Below are 14,705 nucleotides of genomic sequence, written 5' to 3' on the forward strand. Positions count from 1 at the left end.
ATTTGGCATCTTCCATTTGAGAGCCACAACACTGTGACCATCATCACCATGGCAACTAGAAGTAAGCATAAGGAGTTGGGTGACTCTGGCAAGGAAAAATGTCATGGCATAAGACATCAGACATATCCTGGAGGCACCATGTGACGTTCCTGGACTGCAGGGGTCAGGGGTCAAGAAGGTTTGTTGATGGCAGGTCATAATGTTAGGGCCGATCAGTGTAAAAACTAACAAGACAAAAATACCGAAACGGTCTGGTTGTGCAAAGTCAAACTGAATCCTTCCGCTGTGTTAATTGTGTTTTGTTCCACTGGCCCCCATTCCCGATGCTGACTGCCAACACCCTTTCTGGGGTCTCGCTGCCATGGTGATGGTCAGACTGAAGTTGGCAAGGGGGCTCTTTTTCTCCCTGTTTCCAGGCTGGAAGGCAGCAGAGATGAGAGGGGAAGGGGGGCGGCAGGAATGGCTTGGTTTCTGGGAAAACGGTATTCCAGACGCGTCCTCCCCTCCTGCCTGGCGTGTTCGCGTTTCTGAACGCGCGTAATGGCGCGGAAAGGGAGCGGTGGAGGGGCGCTCTCCACTGCCTGCGTTCCATGACTAACGACGCCTTATCTGCACACAGTTAAACTTATAAAACCTGGTTAATCTTTAACGCGACACGTCCTTTACTCTCCTCCTGGATTCTGCTCTGTTTCCATGAAAACAGTAGCGGCCGGATGGCGGCCGCGCCGATCTGGGAGATTACGGCCTAATCTCGGTCCCCGCCACGAGAAAACAAAGCGCCCATTAATCCAGGAACACACAAATAGCTCGCAGGCCCGCTGGAAAATGTCGCCGCTGATGGCATCTGTACACGTGCTGGGTGGTAGTAGCCTAGCGGGTAACACACTCGCCTGTGAACCAGAAGACCCGGGTTCAAACCCCACTTACTACCGCTGTGTCCCTGAGCAAGACACTCCAGAGGGGACCTGTCCCTGTAACTACTGGTTGTCAAGTTGCTCTGGATAAGGGCGTCTGATAAATGTAAATATAATAAATGTAAATGTAAATGCTGGATACCAGCTCTGTCTGTTCTTCTTCTTCTTCTTCTTATTATTATTATTATTACTTAAGCAACCAGTAAATTACAACCAGGGGAGGACTCACAAACAAATCAATGATCCTGTCAGAATTAATTGTTTCGATCAGATCTGCCATAGGTTATATATTGTGTCATATTCAGATTCAGACAGTTCGTGTTTGTGTGCATCCGGTCGCGGTGCGTTTTTAATAGTTTGATCGGCGGTTCTGACCTGTGACAGCGTGATGTGTTTTTTTTTTTCTTTTTCCACGCTTCTGGCACGGTGGACAGTCCTGTGCCCTTCACTCCTCCAAAGTTCCAGTCTGAGTCCCTGGCCTTGTGTGTTTGGCATGTTGCATATTCTTGCTTGCTGTTGGCATGGCTTTGCGCAGGCCTCTCTGTCCTCTCCCTGCCTCTAGATGTTGAGGGGCCGGTGAAGGACGTCCCGCCCGGGGAAACTCAGGAGACCTTCTGGCACCTGCAGCCCTAGCGTGGACTGCGCAGTTCCTGAAAGACGGAGCGTGCGATCCCTCGGTACTGACATACGAGAAAATCATTTTTTGCGTGTGCACGCTGATAGGCCACACATAGGTCCACCGTGCTGTGAAACTGAATGAAATTTACGCACATGCTCAAAGATTGTACCAGATTACAACACATTAGCGCCGGGAGGCCGCGAGCACTGAGACCCTCTGTGACAGAAAGCTCTTAAATGGCAGGAACTTAATCTGCTTCAGAAGGAGGAAGAGAGAGAGAGAGAGAGAGAGAGAGAGAGGGCAGAAAAGGCACAATTTGAATTTTGTCAAAATAAGCCGCTGCACAGTTTGGCCCCTGTGTTATGGACATGAGCTCAGGGCCTTGCCGGTGCCGGCTCAATTCCTAATGGAATTAGCGGTGGATTAGTTGACTCGTGCTCCAGCCCGGACCCCGTGAGGTGTGTGTTTCTCCCATCATTCCGGTGAGGACCTCTGCCTGAATAAGGTTTTACCGCAGTACCTTAGAGATGGCATCGGCGTGTTTTGTGTGTACGAACACATGTACGTGGCTAGAAAATAGAAAAGGAGCTAAAAACAGCTCCGTGGCTGTGATGGCGATCAGCCTGACGCAGGAAGTCACGTAGCACCACACCTCTCACCTGCATACCTGGACGGGCATTCGCGGTGGCTGCATACCAGGGCGACGCCGACATCTGATGGATGCTATCGGCTCCTCCTTTACGGCCCACACCTCAGAAGGACACGTGAAGCGCTGGCAGGGGAAGACGGATGGCGGCAATGACACCAAAATTGAGGTTTACTGTTGCCTGCCGGAGAGAATGCGGTGCGGCAGTCGGTCTGAGAGAGGAGGATTACGTCGAGGCTTGTTCCCGAGTCAAAACAAAACCAAACAGCCACATCGGTGGGACTTTTCCCAGGGCCGGGAAATAGACGCACGCCGAGGTGGTGCGAGGTTGTTGACCCTCTCTGAAGGGCCATCAGATAAGCCTGCCGCCATAAAAGATGTCAGTTCATTTTACCGCGTCCACATTAAACAGCGGCGCGTCCGGGCGAAGCTCCATCGAGGTCATCGGGGCCGGTTTTGACCTTTGTGCGCCGCACCAGATTCGAAGATAAACCGCTCCCTTGCAGATAGCAAATCCGAACGCTGCAGCGGGCCTGTTAGGGAAGTAAAATGGTTCTCCCCTTATCAGTAGGACGAGACAAGGCACCATGTCGATAGAGATAAAGTACCGAGAAGCGCGTGTTTATACCAACACAGCATGAGGCTCAGTGTGCACCGCGTGCAAGTGCGCCCGCGGCCATAAAAAACAAATTATGGGTCAATGTGCCATGAAAACGGGAGAGAAGAAGCAATGGCGTGAGAGAGGAGAGGCATGATGAGGTGTGGCCGGTGGCTGCCGGGGAGACATGGAACATTGTGCTCTCAAATATCTACAAGAAGATCTGCGGCTCCTTAGCGGAGCTGCTAATATTTTAGCGTCGTTCAAATGATGTGTGTACTGTAAACATTTTCTTTATCTCTCCCCCGGCGTGGTTTCTTTCTCCGAACTCCCAAATTAGCATTGACACGCAAAATCTGGAGCCTCTGATGTCATCTTACGCTGGCAAACTAGACAAAAAACACAATACCAATAGATGGTGCCAAAAATGATCATTTATTATGTTAAAACATATAAATTGGTAAAAGAGGGTGTGGTCTTATATTTGCTGTAAACTTATATCCATGTGTAATGATAGAGACTCTTGGATAAATAGCAGTCATTAGCATGCATCCAGAACTGACATAATCGGTTGATATGCTGTATTATGTGCCTTGTCGTGTTTTATCATCGTTATAATACTAATGTCATGGCGTTGAGGTTATCTGCATAAATATTGTAATGTGGAATCTGGTAAATAAACTTCTATTGGCCAGCTGTGGGCGTGTATACATCTGCCTTTCCAGCTGTTTGTCGACGAGGACTGTAATTACTATAGCTGCTTACAGCTACAGACACACACACACACACACACACACACACACACACACACACATACAGGAAGAGAAAGAATAGGTTTGCAATTATGACTTGTATGGCTATCCAGTCTTCCTGGGCAAAGTCTGTGGTTATAAATCAGATCATCCGACGTTGACGTGCATCTTGATTGGCTAATGTGATCGGTAGATGCCAGCAGAGGAACAGCGTACAACCTGACAGAATATTAGTCTGCCCTCAATTACTAGTGCAGTAAATGAGAGTGGGCGTGGCCGGCGATGAGGAGGCGGGCAGGGGGCGTGACGAGTTGTGACAGCACATCTGTACGTTGTAATTATCCGTGGGTTTCTCATGGCTGGTGTGAAAACAGCGAAGGTGTTTATGGTGGAGGAGTGATCGGTGCTCTCAGGCATCCAGGGGCCCTCAGGGCTCTTGCCTGTCCAGGCAGCTCCTGAGCAGAGATTCCCAGCATGCTCCAGCCCGCACCCCACAAAGGCCACCATGAAACTGGGGATCTGCAGGAACTAATCCAGACAAACTGAGGAACAATACCGGCCAACAATGTTAAATAAACAAGGCGGTTGTTCAAGATCCGTCGCTCTTGAGGTGCTTTAGTAGTGGGTTGCCTCTAGGGCTTCTTCTGTCTCCAACGTTCACTTCAACAATCTAAGAATCAGTTTGTTAATCCACAGTCTAGAGAACCACCCCAGAACTGTGTCATTATGGGTCCTAGCAAGGTTACTATCAGAGCAAATTCTCCCCCATAATTGAACATTTTCATTCACCTTCACATTAAACCTCAGGCCCACCCCCAACTCCTGAAAGAGGTGGTTCTTGGTCCTGCACTAGAGTTGGCACCACTCTCAACCTATTTTTCCTGGCCTGGAGTAGGTTTTTGAAATGGGAAGAACTGGAAATGTAGCAGATCTGAACAGTCTTTGCATGGACGTGATGTGACTCTGTCGGGACAACTCTTACAGTTGTCCCACCCACCACAGGAGAGAATTGTACCTGCTGAACAGCATAATTATGAAGTTCTGTGACACATGATGGTAAAACGTCTGGAAGTAATTAGGATCTTTACACTTATGTAGACCCAGGCCTGGTTTTCCGTTGCTCACGTTGGTCTTCACACTTTAGTTGTTGGCTGCAAATAAAACAGCAACCATCCATTGTTAGAAGCTGAAGCTCATCTTGGCCATCTCCAGACGCGAAGCAGGAAAAGAGCAACAGTCCACCACAAGGGGTCTTCACCAGTTCACCTAATCTGCAAGGCATTCGACCGTGAAAGGAATCCAGGGCAGCTGGAGGAAATGTGGGAAATGTGACTGTGGAGTTTGCCTTAAAACAGGGACATTTTGAGGAGCACTTACGCAATTACAGAAGTATTTTAAACATGTGCATGATGCACCAAATATCTTAAATACGTGTATGTGTGTGTGTGTGTGTGTGTGTGTGTGTGTAAGACAGGGGTGTGTGAGATCCCAATTGTTTCACTAGATTAGCTGTCACAACACAAGTGTTTGTCCCAGGGTAGTGCAACTGTAATAAGACCCTCATGGTCTGAGTTTACAGAGGGGAAGGTCTGAAGATCATATTAGCACACAGGGCGAAGCTGTGAGAGTGCGTGTGTGTTGTTAACTCACTCTCAGTCGGCACACTGTCCAGGCCGGCTGTTTAAAAAGGCTTTTGTGGGTGTGGAAGCAAGCAGGAAGGGGGTTCCAAGCCCCTTTTTCGAGAGATGGTTGCTGTGTGCTGTAAGAAAGGGCCGCACATGCGTTATCCGTTCATCTAGAACACTCCCCTCAGGAGATTCCTGGCAGTCCTGCGGAAATCTCGTCGCTCCGAGCTGAGCCGGAGCCGCGGTGAAAGCCGAGCGGCTCTGTAGGAACGGTCGCTTTAATTGAAGAGCGTCCAGCATAGCTCAGCGGCGCACGTTCTTTTAGTTCAAGCTGATGGGCCCCTGGGCTGTGTGCCTGGAGGGAATGCTATATCAGATTTAAGAATACGAGTCGCGAGAGTGTGTGCGTGTGTTAGAGAGGTGGTTGGTTAATTTGATTCCTTATTAGACCTCCTTTTTATGAGATTTTCTCAGCGGTCTCAGGTTGCTGTGTTTTAATGATGTGACCAAAATGTGCAGTTAGTTGGTGGTGTGTGTGTGTACACCTTGGGATGTATAGAGCATGTTTAATAGTTTGGACGCTGAGGATTGTGGGTAAAACACGTTTTCGTGCCTGCAGTACTTTTTCCATCAGGTTTTTGCACGAATGCAGATTCTGCTGCGGCTGGTGTGCGGTTGTGCTCGTAACTGTTTTCATGGTGCTCGTTCAGGTTTGCGCATGTGGTAGGTGTGCAGAAGGTTCCGTTCCTGTTATGTTCCTGTTGGGCTCATGGCGGAGGCTCCGGTGTGCGGATCACCTTTCAGCTATGTGAGCAGAGGCGGCTGCCAGCTGCCAGGGTCTGCATCCCCCACTACACTACACGCTGCTGCACTACGTATCAAAATGAATGATGGGAGGATCCCAGTATGTTGCCTCAGTGTTTGCGAATGGAAGTTGTCAGGAGCCCCGCCTTATAGCTGTATGGGAAGATCACAGTGTAATGAGTGAGAAACCCACGTCATGATTCTATTCCCATCACAATTAAGAGCCAGCAGTTTCACTAGGAAAGTGTTATTGGTGGCAAATAGAGAGGCCTCATTCAATTAAATTGTGCACCTTTTAATGAACCATTTAATCACAGAAGATGCAGTTCCAATTGTCAATAAATAGCCATAAATAAATATAAATCAAGTAAACGGTGGGTTTCATGCCATGCTTCATGCCGTACTTGCACAGGGAGCTGTGGCTGTTGGTACGAAGGTATTATCTAAGCACCATATCAAGCGTCCCTGTGTTTGGCCAATCCGAACGATCTGATGCAGACCGTCATCCAGAGACCACAGCGTCATCCATCCTTTTCATGTAGAATTACTAAAGATGTGTCCTGATATAAATTTACCAAGCACAGAACCAGGCTTTGACAGCGGCGGCCTGGTCATGGGGTCTACCGGGGACAAAAACATCAGCGGCTTGGCAGACTGTCACAGATAATCCATACCATTTTCGCAGACCCTGTCTGTCTGTTTCCCCGCCGTCTTCGGTGTGCCTGTCACTCAGGGTGTGCGCAGGAGCATGAGTGTGTGTGTGTGTTCTGGGTGTGTGTTCACGAGTCGGTCAAAACCGCTCTCATGTCTCCAACACGCAAACCAACACATCATCTCTGTACAACGTTCTATAAATACGCCGAGAAGCCCAGGCTCATTGCCAGTACACCCCTGCGATGGAGATGCTTGGATGTAAAGCTTCTCTGCTGCTGCCCTTTATTTCGGTTCCAGGGAAATATTACTCAGCTCTGACTTTCGGTGAAAGAAAAAAAAGTTGTTCCAGCAAGAAGACCTGGCAGGGAAAAATCTATCGCACTTGGGTGTTCTTGACGGTTTGATTCATCATGAATATAAATATATACGTCAAGGGCTCCTCGCAATTATCAGCAGTGCATCTGCCAGCAGCGTACTTGATTCAAACAAGCTGCTATTTTTACCATCTCCCCTCGTACTCATCCCTCCATCTCTCTCTCTCTGTCTCTCTCGATTCAGTTTATGACTGTCAGCTACTAACTTATTTATTTTGGGTTTTTTTTTTCCATACGTGTGTGAGTCCTGCCTCTTCAGGCCCCTTATGCAAATTCAGATCCATTAGCAGCAGTAATGGCAGGTACTCAGGGCCTGATGCTCCAGCCGCGAACGCAGCTTTACCCAGAAGCCCCCATCCGTGCAGAGTCAGGCGCATTCCAGAATGGGGAGGAGAAGACGGAATGAAGGAGAAAGATGCGATGATGAGGGGAGCGAGGAGGAGGAAGGGCGTGCGGTATTGAGGCTATTCATCTCTCATCACCGGCTTGATGGAGGAAGAGAAAGAGGGACGAGATGGAGCGAAATGGGGAGCTGGTCTGATTAGGGCTTTGAGACAAAGAGCGTAATCAGCAGAGAGCTCCCCATGCAGCCTGTGTGTATGAGAAAGAGAGAGAGAGAGAGTTTACATTTACAGCATTTACCAGACGCCCTTATCCAGAGCGACTTACAATCAGTAGTTACAGGGACAGTTCCCCCCTGGAGCAACTTAGGGTTAAGTGTCTTGCTCAGGGACACAATGGTAGTAAGCGGGATTCGAACCTGGGTCTTCTGGTTCATAGGCGAGTGTGTTACCCACTAGGCTACTACCACCATGTTTATACATAAGCCTCGCGTGTCCCAGTGCCATGGCTCGTCACCCAGGGGCCTTTTTCCCGTGTGGTGACCTCACACCAGCTTCACACAAACCGCGGTCCTTTTCAGGCAGAGCGCTGCACACACACTCTGGAATTGGCAGGTGTGCCTTTTTGTGTGTGTATGCACGAGTGTGCGTTAATTACAGCGGTGTAGGGGGGCGCTGCCATTGCCGCTCTGACACGCTGCACGGGTGCGCATCTCAAGAGGCGCAGACCTGTGATTTCGGCGCCCTCGCCTCTGTCTGGGGATTAGCGCGTGAATGGCAGGCGGCGCGAGCCGGCAAGCGCCACAGCGTGATCAGACCCACTCGGCTCTGTTGTGTGTGTGTGTGTGTTTTTTTTTAACCTCTAAGTGTCAGGAGAACAGTTGTCGTGTTAACACGCCCAGGGAGGGAGGGGCTGATGGACTGACAGACACACAGGCCCATGCCTGTGTTTTCTCGCTAGACCAGAGAAGATGCAGTGAATCTGTAAATGAAGCCTGCGGCGGCTGGTGGCCCCAGCTCTATCTCTGCATGCGGGTGTGTGTGTGTGTGTGTGTGTGTGTTGGGGGGAAGACACAGAGGTCTCATTCAGCAACTGCGGCCCCACAGTTCCCGCTGATCTCACGCTCAGAATCAGATGGGAAGACAGAGACACTCTCCACGCTTCAGCTCTCAGAGACAACAAGGATAAAGCACCAGGCTATGACACACACACACACACACACAGGGGATTACTATGCCAGGACTGGATTTTTCAATATTGATTATTTCTGAAATGAAGATTTTGATTAGTGATAACGTGATTATTAGGACTGTCAGAATGAACATGTTAATCCATGCAATAAGTTTATCATTATTGATAGATATATCAATGCAAGTAATGCAACTGCATTTCCTGTGTGGGATCTGCCCTGTCGTATGCATGCGAAACCCCTGCAATCCCAGCATAAAGATGGAGATGGACAGCGAACAAGTTGCTGCATTTTTGCCGTGCACATTTACATCCTTTTTAAACGGAGACACACTGCTGCCAGGCGCTCAGACACGTGAACAGCGTCTGGATGTGTCATTTTGTCTGGCAAATCAGGCCTGACCAGAATGAAACTACGCAGTATCATGTGACTTGTCTCTGTCGTAGTTTTAAGTATGCATTTTAGTCAGCCTTAGCCTTAAGGAGGAATCACAGTAAATCCACATAAGCGACAATTGATCACAGTTAATTCAAATGCATGATTTACTGTAATAGTTAAAAAAATGTAATCAATTCACAGCCCTACTAATTTGTTGAGAGGTGTCTTCAGGTTTCTAATCTGTCACTAATACATTCTTAAATGTACCTGGCCTGGTGTCATATGTGCCTCCATTAGATAGCCCTGTGTGGATCAATGAAAAGGCAATTCATGGCTATTTGCCCATAAACACATTGAATGTTGGAATTTATCGATATGGAAAATATGACCTAACTGTCCTTCCTGCGTTCCTGCATCAGGCCATGTTGGCTGAGAGTCTCCCACTCTCCTTCCCTGATATCTGCTCTGTATGCAGCAGCAGCACCACACGGGGCCATGCCCCCGACGGCACCGGCAGGATGGGGTGGCGGTGATGGCACCGGTGGCACTGTGCCCCTCACCTTGGAGACGTGAGGTGAGATGGAGCGCATAATGGCCGGCTGTTAAATAGGTCAGTCCCCATGTACACGACGCTGTTTACTGCTGCCATTGTCATAGCAGCGGCTTTACAACACGAATCCCCGAAGGAAGAGCCGAGGCGGTGTGACAACGATGACAATAAATTAAAAAAATAATCGAAATTGGCTCATAGGGGAAGCCCACCCTCCTCTGATTAAAGAGGAAGGGAGTGAGAAAAGGATAAAGTTGGACGGTTGCATAATGGCGTCAACTTTTTTAAACTGCCAGGGTGGGGGGGGGTTGGCGGCATTGGGGTGAGTCACACTTCAGTCACACATAATTCATATTCATGCTGCTTAGGTCATGAATTTTCATATTGATTTTAATGCCTGGAAATGAATTTCTTCCATTTTTTTTCCTTTCCCAGTGCCAAATGCAAATTCCAGGATTACAGCTCGGCTCAGTTCACCTCCAAATATTTATTTGTGCGCTTTGCTTTATCAACTGTAACCACTGCAGAGGTTCCCACACACCTGTCCCAACAGGAAATGGGGCCAGGAATGGTAGGGCTGCCTGCTGCCCCTCCCCTGAGCCTTAGGGGTTTGGGTGGCTGTCTGGCTCAGCCTAGTGGCCATTTGGAATAGTTGCCCTTTGTCTCTTTTAACCGGACATGATGTGAATGACACCTTAAGTGTATACACGCATCGAATAACAGTAAGCCATATATTTAAACCACATATGGGAAGCTAATAAAAACCTTCCACGTGCGGGGAAATGTGATCTGTTGCATTGTAGGCTGTCTAATGGAGATCAGGGAAGAGTGATTTAATGGATAGGAGTGTAACACGGTACCGCCGATGCTATGCGATAAAAAATTAGCCGACCTCTGAGATATGGCTCGGATGTAAAGTAATACAGCAGACACGAAGACGTTCAGTTTATGGAGTATATTTATATACGCCGATCTGCCACAACATTAAACCCACTTGCCGGTGAAGTGAACATCATTCCTTATGAGTATATATATTAGGCAGCGAGTGGACATCTTGACCTTGAAAGTTGATGAGTTGGAAGCAGAAAAGATGGACAGGTGTAAAGATCCAAGGGAATGTTATGGACAACTGCGTCAGAACGTGCCAAGGTCATCCAAGGAGTAGCAACCAGTGAACAGGAGACAGGGTCATGGGCACCCATTGCGCAGGAGGGCTGCCCCATCTGGTCCAAATGGCCGAAATTTTTAATGCTGGTGATGAAAGAGAGGGGGAGATTTGTTGGGAAGAGTAGGGTTCCAGCAGAGTCTAGTTTGTCCGGATTTACCTTGAGCTGAGAGGACCTCTTGGATTCTGCTGAAGCAGCTATGAAATATCTGATTGTTAATGTGATTCACCAGATCCCTTTGTTCCTTTTAAAATGCTCAAAAATCCCTGAAGTGGCCAATTCTGGAAAATAAAAAAAAAAAAGCTGTGCAGACAAACGTGATTAATTTTCCACATCGCGGCAGGAATAATGCGAGGCACATCATGCTGCTGCTCAGAGCTCAGAAGAGAGCAGCGCTTACTTTCCCTCGCGTCCCCGTCCTGCGGAGCTCAGGGAACGTTCTGCTGCGGAGGGCTCAGGGAACGTACACAAGATGGCAGTGAAGGACAGGGCAGAACACACACGCTAACGTGCACAAGCGCACACATATGCACACACACTAACTCACACAGCGTGTGACAACAGTTGGCTGGCGTGGCTTTGTGAAAATCCAGGATCTGTTGTTTGGTATCTCTGCATACCTGTGTCTGGGTGGAGCGTGTGTGCGTGTGTGCTTTATGGTTTCAGTGGTTAAGTGCAGGGTGAGGGGGGGGTCAGGTAGTGGAATTGCCGCCCTGAGGGAGTGCTATGGGCAGGGCAGGCGGACGGTCAGGTCAGGGTGGTGAAGTTGACAGAGGGATGTAGGACTTAGTCATGTGAACACATATAATATGGTTTTACTACATAATCATTTTGGATATGGCCCGATATGATGTGCTTCCACACTGGGGAATATGTTAAAAGGGGAAAAAAATCCCATTTGACAGAAATTAATTCCCAGGAAGGGTATGGGGAAGTCAATGTGCTCATCAAAAAGACAAACGGCACTCTTTTAAAAGCCAGTATTCATTATTTTGCATTAAAGGATCCAGCTGTTTTCTCATTTATCCATGTCCGTGACAGTCATAGAGAAAGTGCTGCTCGTGCAAGTTTCCCAGCGTGTCATGGTATCACTGAGAGGCGTTGCTTCTTCACAACTCCACATTACTCCAACATCGTGAGCTGCTCCACTGGTGGACTCCTTACTGCGGCTGCGGCTCTGGTGGAATGGCTGCTAGAGTTCAAAACAGGCAGATTGCAATAGACCCAGCCCGCAAGGGTCTAGGCTAAAACACTACAAACATCTATCGATGGCAAAGGTTATATTTTTAGTTATGTAAATCTGATTTTAACACAAACTAGAAAGTCAAAATCTTTCACTCTTGTATGTAAAAATCTCCCACTCCCACAAACATAGGGTTTGACATTGAAAAAAGGCCCTGGCTTCTCTTCCAGATGTCAGTGTTGTTTTTGGAATGGGAATTCATGAACATTGCTCTGAAAGGTTCTATAAATCATAAATGATTTTGGCCATTGGACCTATTATATTTAAAAGAACAGAAGAGTACATGTGTTTAGCAATTAAAAAGACATTTATGTCTCTCTAAACATAGAACTATGTGATAAGAATGGGGAAAGAAGAGGGTATTTAGGGCCACAGAGAAGTGGAGTAGATAGCATTGTGGCTTCCCACCTCCAAGGATGTGAGTTTGAGTCTTTCTGTCTTCTGTCTTTCTATGTGCGGAGTTTGCTCGTTCTCCCTGTGTTGGTGTGGGTTTCCTGTGAGCTCTCCAGTTTCCACCCAAAGGGATGCAGTCCTGGTGGACTGGTGACTCTAAACTGTCCGTAGATGTGAATAAACGGTGTGTGACTATGGCGGGCAGGTGTCCAGTGTGCCAGGATGGAGTGAACTGGATTTGGCAATTATAGACAGCAAGTGAGAGAGTGAAGTTGCGTGTTTAAATAACTAGATTTAAAATGGATTTCAAGCGCAACAGTCCATTGCAGTTTGATCTCTTTTCAAATGTGAGGGACATACAGCATTATTTAAACCTGACATAAAACAACAGGTCATATTCAACATAGTGTTCTTCATGAATAAAGACTGTCTGTCATAAATCATTGATACGTCTATTACTTTATATCTTGGGACAATTGTTCTAATTTTTTTTCGTTTACCTTGCATCATTAAGCCTTTACATGTCATCATTATGGGCTGATCTATTTATTTACTAATTTCTTATATTCTTATATTCTTTGAAACTCTTCTTAAGATTTGTGTCATATTCTTTTTTTTTGTTTGTCCCATTATATTATGTCCCATTTGGATTTTAGGGTCATGTTATGTCATCTGATGGTTTGCATTAAGGCAATCAGATTAATGCCTAGATAACGCTTTATTAGAAGCTTTAGTTACAAGCCAACATTTATACACTAAATGTCTAGTGTGTATCTTACCTCACCTCTGCATCCTCCAGCGTATCTCCATCTAATTGTGTTGACTGGAAATAATTGCCAAAAGCAATTATTGGTCAAATTTAACATAATTGCAAGGGAGTTGTCTGATTTTGAGTTAATCATTGTGATGGCAACATAGGGAAGTGCTGGATGGGCTGACTGAAATAGACAGGAAAAAACAGTTGATTGGAAATGATTTGGAAAGGCACACTTGTCAATATAAGGGCCCACAGTTGACAGTTCATGTCAGAGCACAAACCAAGCATGAAGTTAAAGGAATTGTCTGTAGACCACCGAGACAGGATTGTTTCAAACCACAGATCTGGGGAAGGTTACAGAGAAAATTCCCTCCTTTGAAGTTCCCAATGAGTATAGTGGACTTCATCATCCGTAAGTGTAAGAACTTCAAACCTGTACGGCAGAGTGGCCAGACAGAAGCCACTCCTTAGTAAATGGCACATGGCAGCCTGTCTGGAGTTTGTCAAAAGGCACCTGAAGGACTCTCAGGTCACAAAATCCTCTGGTCTGATGAGACAAAGATTGAACTCTTTGGTGTGAATGCCAGGCATCAGGTTTTGTGGAAACCAGGCGCCGCTCATCACCAGACCAATACCATCCCTACAGTGAAGCATGGTGGTGGAAGCATCATGCTGTGGGGATGTTATTCAGCTGCAGGAATTGGGAGACTAGTCAGGATATCCTGGATGAAACCTGCTCCAGAGATATCTTGATCTCAGACTGGGGCGATGATTCACCTTTCATCATCAGAACAACCCTAAACACAACCAAGATATCAAAGGAGTGTCTTCAGGACAACTCTGTGAATGTCCTTGAGTGGCCCAGCCAGAGCTCAGACTTAAGGCCGATTGAACATCTCTGGAGAGATCTTAAAATGTCTGTGCACCAACGCTTCCCATCCAACCTGATGGAGCTTGAGAGGTGCTGCAATGAATGGGCCAAATTGGCCCAGGATAGGTGTGCCAAGTTTGTGGCATCGTATTCATTTGTATACTGTAATTAAAATAAATACAAACTATGCCAATGCTATATGTCAGACCCATCATTTCTTAAGACATTTACATTTACGGCATTTGGACGGCACCATTATCCAGAGTGACTTACAACATGCTTTCATGCTACCATTAATGAAGCCATCAGATCTGGTTCACTAGGACTCAAACCATAAATACAATCGTTTATTCACTCTGTTGTAGGTTTTCTTGCATAAGCCTTTTGATTGTTAAGATTCTTTGATTGTTTTAGAAATTATTTTAAGGTTTAAAGTAACCATTTTACATTTCGCACCTTGCTATTTTAATGTATTTATGTCCATCTGAGCACCCATAAAGAAGTTTTAACTTTTTTTTCCCTCACTGACCTTCACAAAATTATTTAAGTAATCTGATGCGCAATTTACACCGTCTGACTCAGTGTGGAGGAGAACTTACCCTTCAAGACCTTCTTCATTTAACAACCTTACTTGTCAAGTTTCGTGGGTGTGGTGGTGAACTAATGATATCTCCAGAGTGAGAAGAAGTCTAATAAAATGCTTTCTTACTTCCATTTGAGCTTTCAGCTCAGTCTTTGGTTCAGCAGAAGCCCCCGAAAAGGATGCCTGCACCACCTCCGTATGCAGATGCAGTTCAAGAGATCATGATGAGAGAATACATCCTGCTTGA

The sequence above is a fragment of the Denticeps clupeoides genome, chromosome 7 (assembly GCF_900700375.1).
Source record: "Denticeps clupeoides chromosome 7, fDenClu1.1, whole genome shotgun sequence".
In the NCBI taxonomy this organism is placed as follows: domain Eukaryota; kingdom Metazoa; phylum Chordata; class Actinopteri; order Clupeiformes; family Denticipitidae; genus Denticeps; species Denticeps clupeoides.